This window comes from Ruditapes philippinarum, unplaced genomic scaffold (assembly GCF_026571515.1).
Source record: "Ruditapes philippinarum isolate M1 unplaced genomic scaffold, ASM2657151v2 ctg3953_1_1_1_1, whole genome shotgun sequence".
In the NCBI taxonomy this organism is placed as follows: Eukaryota; Metazoa; Mollusca; class Bivalvia; order Venerida; family Veneridae; genus Ruditapes; species Ruditapes philippinarum.
Genome location: NW_026852814.1, coordinates 30,875 through 39,021, shown reverse-complemented (window position 1 = coordinate 39,021; position 8,147 = coordinate 30,875).

Genomic DNA, 8,147 nt, shown 5'->3' with positions numbered 1-8,147 from the left:
AAGATCATCTTCTTTATTGAAAATGACTTTTATACATAACTCAATAGCTTTCTTCCCAACACCGTATTGCCGCCATTGAAATTATTAAGCTGTATAAGTATCTGTGCATTCGTATTGTGTGCTAAAATTTAATGATGGGTTATTTACTGGTCCTACCTCTAGCGAACCCCTGTTCAAACACAGCGCCAGCCAAAAGGGACGTCTCGCCTAGCTGAGGTGTTTGAACAAGCGCGCAAGGTCATGGACGCTAGAGAGCGGCACAATATAGTCTTAAAGTGTGTACCGCCCATCGCTTTCTTGTTCTAGACAATGAGTACAACATGCGAGACAGCGTGGAGTCTATCAGTGTTGAATTTAGAAATATTTCACATATTCTCCCAATCAGTTTTTGTTACTTAAATTGATGTAATGAGATAGGTATTTCTACCCTTACCCAGTTAAATGTGTACAATAGACTTGTCCAGCGTTCATTTTGGAACTGCCCATTACAAAATGTAGGGAATTTATATTTCAAAATATAAAAACTTAACTTCCAACCAAATAAAGCCCGATATGGTTCAAGAGGTTTTTGAAAGTTCATCTCAAATCATTTTTTTCTGTTAACGTTGAACTATAAGAATATTATAGGTAAAAATCAGAGCTAGAAAATATAACAATGTTTTTCATATAAAAAACACATTGTTATAACTCCTAATTATATAAAAAAGGCTCCAACAGAACTGAAGTCCAGTAAAACATAATCTATATTCCGCTGCAAAATCAGCAAAAAAATATATTGCACAATCATTTGCATAAAACCAATTTATATTCAATTAACAAGTTTAGCCTCGGTGCCAGACCATTGGACAAAATTAATTCTTAACGTGCTAATATCTGAATTATTGCTGTACAAATGATCTAAATTAATGTCATTTAACTGCGAGTCAAGCTAGTTACCAATTGCATGAAAGTAAGTGATAACCATTTGTAATAATTATGTAATTGTAATTGTAATCTACTGTAATTGAACACATTTCAACAAGGGTGAAAAGTCAAGTTATCAAACATTGCTCTGGGAATAAATGACAAATGGCGGAATATCAGAATCTCGATTACGCGATTAATGCACGATGTTCTCGCGTGTCCTTCAAAGTGTAAATGAGTAATTATACAATCTATTATGAGATATATATCATCATATAATGTTGTCAGGCGCTTTTATAAAATGGCATATCTTGCTGATAGTATATCATTATTGAGTATATTTATACGATTACATACTGGCTTGGCTTAGCAGGCCCACTCTTGTATGGTCATTTAAATTGCGTTAATACTCGCCTACTGTTCGTTACGCATCTTATAAAACACCATTACCCTTCATTTAATGTTCTTCAAAACGTTTAAAAGGCGATATTTCATATATAAATGGATTATTTTTGTTAGAAAACTGCATAAAAACAATAATCCGCCCATAACAGACTTACGTAATGTTCTTGGTGTTTAGATATAAAGTTTTACGAGCGTTTAATGTTCGCTTGTTTTATATGTTGGTATCAGGAATATAGTTTTGAACAGGGCTCCAGCAATCACTTGCTCTCATTATATCTTTTATTCTTGCATTTTTTATTATGGCTTGAGGCAAAGAAACAGCCGAATCAAGAATTCCTAGGTAAAAACGCAACGATTTTCATACGCTTGCTTTGTTCTTCAGAGCTCAAAATATTTCGTCTGCGGTTCTGCTTACCTTTTATTTGTTTGTTGATTAGAGTTTGCGGAATTTTATAAGAAATAAAATAACATTGGAAAGACTCGTGTAATGTCTTTAAAGCAATGCTAAAAGTAATCATTAAGTTGACTTTGGTTTGTAGAATTATATTTCTCTCTGACAAGCTTGTCGGTTATTTCTGTAGCTATGTTTGTGTGGGTACTTCATGATTATTCCTTTATCGTAAGAAAATAGTCACGTGACTTATTTCATACTAGGAAGTGTAATTATTACAGTGGTTGACTGACCATCTTAATATATACAATTACATCTCATTTGTCCTGGTACTGTTTATATAAAAACCAATTTTCATACAAAGCCATTATATAAAGTCAAGTCAAGTCAAATAGTTTATTTATGTCTCTTCATACGTACAACATGATATAAAATTGTATTGTAAAACATTATAAAATACGTATGCCTTTCTATACAGAAATATAAGACACAAATCAATCTATACATTACTTAAAACATTACATAACATCTATTTTAAAGGACCAAGTATTGAAATAATGACTTGGCCTAAAATATTGTTAACTATATTTATACAATATTTATACAAAGCATACTACTGATGGTTAACCTATAAAGAAATAATGATTATTTCATTCTTGATGTTACAAGCTTTTTTGAAATTTACCACGTGAAACATTACATGAAACAAAACTTGAAAAGTATACATACAAACTTCTCATCCTTTGTATCAAGAACATCTTTTTTCTATCTTAGGCTCTCTACTTCAAAACACGTTTTAATGCATTACCTTATATTTTATAATTCCTTTGTAAAACCTGTAAAGCGGATATTCAAATTTTTAATTCCAGTGAAAATAAAAACATATTGATAATATGTTAATATTCTATACAGGATATAAGCTTTAAAAGGGATAGGATGAAATCCACCTCCTTGCCTTATACCTTTGTAATTGATCTAAATTATGCATCTTAAGCCAGTAATGTTTGAATTAATTAGCACATGATTGATGTGGTATAAAATTGAGCAAACAGACATGTTACAAAATTGTGACGTCATGTATTGTTGCAGTGTTTTGTGTTCGTTTCATACAACATCTTGCGCGAGAAGAAAAACAGACGACAATCTCTTTCAAAATGACAAGATTCGACTCGTCTATGTAAAATTATGATACGATTTAGTTTCACGTATGTTTGCCATCACATTAGGTGTCTCTGTTATTTATTGTAAATTCAAAATATATGATTATTCTTAAAAATAGTTGAGTGATATTCCTTTTACTTTAATGGGGTGATCATCATGTTTATAATGTGGTTCTTAGTTTGAATTATGTCTAATACCTACATAAAGAGATATGTAAAATTATAAAGTCACTTCAATGTTTGCCATTTAAGGAGAAGGCCTTTATAAGCTCAGCTTTCGGACCCAATCCTTATTCAACATATCATGTTTGTATTGTGTACATTATTGTCTGTATATATATTGTGAATTTGTTCGGAATAAACTATGTTTAAACTAATGTTTGCCATTATTCTGTTGATGACTTGAGCACGGTGCCCACTATGTTTGTTCGTTTGTTTGAAACTTGTTTGAATACAATGGCAATTTAAATACAGCCCTAAAGAAGCAGGATGCAACCAAATAAGTGATCCTGGAATTACCTCAAGAAAGCAATGATCATTTAAAGGTCAAACAGATTGCCACCGAACACATGACCTTACAAGCCCAAATGTGTTTATTATAATTAATAAGTTATTACTTTTTGGTGCAAGTTCTATATAATTAATATATAAATTAAAATGCTTTACTAGTAAAGATGTGCTTGCTTCTTTGGTCAAAAGAAATTCGAAAAGAGCTCCACGTATACGTTTGTTTGTTTTGTTTTGTTTTACAGTGCACCAACACAATTTTGGTCATATGGCGACGAACGGGAAAGATGATTTGGCTAACCTCGGGTGTTACAAACTTAAAGCAACATCAGGGGTCCAAACTACCTCACCTGTTGAAGTTAAGAGATGCATAGTGTGAATTCTCTTTCATTGTTTTATATCTAAGATATGATAAATTTCTGACATTCCAACAAATTGGTCAATGCGTTATGTAATATATAAATACAATAAATTAAGAAAACTTTATAAGTACAGCGGTTTTCACTTTCATATACTTTTTTACCCAGTTGATTCATAACTTTTGCATTTAGCTATTCACAACCAGTTATCTTATGTATTCATTTTAGCTAATCAGATTTGATGCAGTTGATTTACCAACTTTTTAACTGAGATAAAATGTCAATTTGAGGCAATAAACGAATTAATATCATTACCTGTTAAAATTATAACGTCATTACTATCGCTTTAATCTTATTACGATGTTTTCAAGTTCAAAGGGGCATTATATAGCATAACTGGTTGTGCATATTCCATGATAAATGAATTAAAACAAAAAAGCACTTCAAACGTTAGGCGTTGGGTTAATATTTATTCTTTGCCGGAAGCAGTTCGACATAAAATATCTAATTTTTATATGGTAAACAGCCAAGTTAAGTCAAGAATTATATCGTATACATGATATATTTTGTAACCAATTTACAAGTTTTAGCTATTTAGTCAACCTAAAATCCGTCGTTTATATTTACACATGTATGGTGTTACATTAATGATGTACTGATAAACTGTGATTTTAAGTAAAAAAAAACACACAAAACATTATGAATAAAATATGCGAGCAGCGCTATGACAAAATCTACAGTGCAAAAACAAAGTGTCGAGGTTTCAACTAAAATGAAGGCTAATGTTACTTATTGCCTTATATGGGAATGGCGGGGAGGGGAAGGGGATGGGTCAGTGGGGTCAATATATGTAATTGTATAAACTGATTTTATTAATTGATAAAACTTGTGACTTTGAATTATTCAATATGTTTTTGTTGTTTTCATACGTACTTGTTAGAGGTTATGTTGCATAAAGGACCATCAAAGTGACTGGAACATGTAGTGGTACGAGGAGAACAGTGAACGAAACAAGCACAGATGGAATAAGTTCCTCTTGGAGGAGAGAAACACACATTAGAAAGTCATTAGGCGCATCTTTTTTTACCACAGCGTCGCTTATCAGCAGCGATCGCGGGTTATCGGGAAAATCTCGCTTATCAACAGTTACAGAAAATTTACAAAATTACTGAACATTTTAGAAAACATTATTAGCAACTGTCGTGTCCATCAAAACACCATTTGATACAGGGACCTCCGTGGTAACCGCGCTGGTTTCTTAACAACGCCTTAATTATTTCTAAAGTCAGGCGGTCCTGCTTAAGGTGCTGTAAACAGTGTAGTGATGTTCGGATTTTATGTTACAAGTCGGATCAAACCTCGTGTGATGTCAACCTTTTTTTCTAATCAAGGCGGCTTAATTGAGCTGTCAGAATTTTTTATCGGGCTTTTTACGTTTCCGAATTCTTTCATCACAAATTTTGCGACTACTCGTGTGTTAATCTAACATTTCACATCAGATAATGTTAGCAAAAACCCTAATAAAATACTTGTTTTTTTCCCCCCTAAATCAAATGATTTTGGTGCAAATTACTTTATGTTATTTTGATAAAATTTAGTAATATTCAAATATGTATGAGTAAAGAAAATATGGCTATTCAATAAGTAATCAATTCCTTCTGGTATTTCATAATTAACTTGTCCGAAACTATATCTTGTCAGACTTGTATGCCTTTGCTTTTTATTTTGGTGACGATGTGCTTCATTTATATCTCAGTGTGCAAATTAACATAACAGTAATAGTCTGGTGCATTAAAAGAACATTATTTTATTTTGATAAAATTCGGTTATATTCAAATGTGCATGACGTAAAGCATATATTGCTTTCCAAGATGTAAGCCATTTTCTGCAGATATTTACAATTATTAACTGATATTTCAATTGTGATGGTTCAATAACACTTTTATTGTCTTAAGCAACGACACCAATGAAGAGATAAAAATACAATATAAAAGAAATTCAATATAAAAGGACGTGTACCAAAATAAAAAAAGATATTGCAAGAAGGAATTAAGCTTTGTCCGTATTGTAAAGGCGTGACAATATTAAGAAATGATGTTCTTATATCTGTTAGAGATTGTCAGTTAAAAGTTGTGCTTGTATTCTTGAAGATGCTTAGAAGATTCAAATAGATCGTCACATTAGTGTAGTAACGGAATAAGTTCCTAACAATTTAAAAGGAGTTTATCAGTTATTGCAATGAGGAGATGCACTTGTTTCTTAAGGCGACAGGAAATGCAAAGCACTGCTGCTTTAATTCAGGACTTTTAACAAATTCTGAAACGGTGAAACAATGATTAGAACAGCTTCTATAATTTGTGTGTTTTTATTTCCACCGGTACATAATCATCCTTATTATAATATTGATTATAGTGATGTTATTATAATAATAAAAGTTAAGGCTTTTTAACTATACTGATTGACTGACGAAGGGTATCATCTGTGGCTCGTATTATTCTCTTACACTTTATTCTTCCAGTAATTTTATAATGTTTCACCGTTTCCAGTTATATACAACAACAACCAATCAAAGTACTCTTTTTCGTGGGAGTACACCCGATACACAAATATACCTGTTATATTGCTATCGATTTCGTGGTTGAAATAACAGTGTACTTAAAAATATATATTAAACACGTAAAGAAAATATTTACAATCGTCAAGAGAAGTGTTAGTCATGCGGCTACAACTCACTTCTCATGATCGGTTAAATTTCCGATGTTTATTTACACAAATAGTGTTTGATGTAAGCTTTCCAACGCAAGCGGAGATTACCCTTGTATACTGTTTCAGATGCCGCTCTCAGATCTATAACTCGATGCTACGATCTGTTTAATATATCATATCTGATTAATAAAATGTTGACTTTTGAAAAAATAGAAATACTTATTGAAACAAACTGTACTGCTTTGCCTACCGAATTCTATTGAATATGTAGGTGAAACTTTCTTTCATAAACGTCTGTCAACATTGAAACAATCTTCTGAATTAAATGCTTAAATTTACTCATTTAAAAGGTACATTAACCCTCAGATATAAAAACATTTTTTCTTCTTTAGCAAAGTAAGGTTGTATGTTGTTTTAATAAAGGAAATTTCCATTAACTTAGTTCCGCCTATTGTTTCTCGTTTAGGTCACAGGCATTCCTTACTTTGGGACCATTTGCCGCTTTTCATGGAAGTCACATTGAAGGTTCCTTAATTACTTTAGTATGAACACTTTTGCGTAAATTTCTTTATTCTAAAGTTCACCAAATTTTGTGTCAATGTTTAATTCTGCTAAAGCCGGCGCTAGGGAGCGTTGACAGTAGCGTGCAATTACAACGGACATGGTCAATCAAACCGACTTTTTTCAATAATTTTAAGTTGGCCGTTCTATTTCAAGCAATGTAAATGCTTATCACCTGACGTAATTAGCACTTTTGTCATTTACATTTTAATGATTTTTCATTAAAGTATCAAACTGTAAACAAAGAGTATTTTTACTGCAAATCATAATGTAGGATAACATTATCTAAACTTTCCTTATTATCAAAAAATTTATTTGCGAAATATTGCACAACTTTTGTGGCGAATGAAGTTATTTTTTAACTGTAACAGGGGACCAAATATGAGCTTTCATAAGTTGAAATAATCAGCATTTAGGGGGCTGAATGGTTCATTTACTAGTTTTCTGGTGATTTAGTGTGTGTGTTTTTTTTTGCTTTTACAGACATTAAAATAGGCAGATATTGTTGTTTTTTTTGCAAGTCTTTAAACTTTGAATGCTTTTAGAATAAAATAGAAGAAACATTAAAGCTGCATGCCTCCAGATGTCTTAAAATATTTTAATAAAATCAAACTTGAGAAATCTGTACTACGATTTTAGAAAAAGTAAAATTATTCAAGATTCAAGTAATATGTTACGTGTTATGTGCGGTTAATGACTGATTTTTCAGTATTTACAACTATATTTCTACTGCGTTACTAACGCAGTAAGGGCTTTTTATGCATATTTTGACCACTTTTTGGTAATTTACGTGGGTTGTAAGTGCCATTGATAATGTGTAAATTGTTTCCTTTTGGTTATTTCACAATATTATACATTCAAATACATTTTCAAAATTTTCATGAATATTAGCATGAATCTGGAGGCGTGCTGCTAATATTTGGGTTGTCGATTAACTTTTTTTCAGCCCTTGCATTTGATTTTTATTTTTATTAGGTTATTGCAGATAACTACAAAACATCTTTGATATCTTTTCACTTTAAGAAAAGAGGTTGAAATTGAACATTCTTTAGCAATAGGTCGTTTTTGGAAGACAGTTTGTCAGAATCTAGAAATATGCCATATAGAACAAGACTGGGTAATTAATTTAATGATCCGAAGTACCGAAAACCTTTT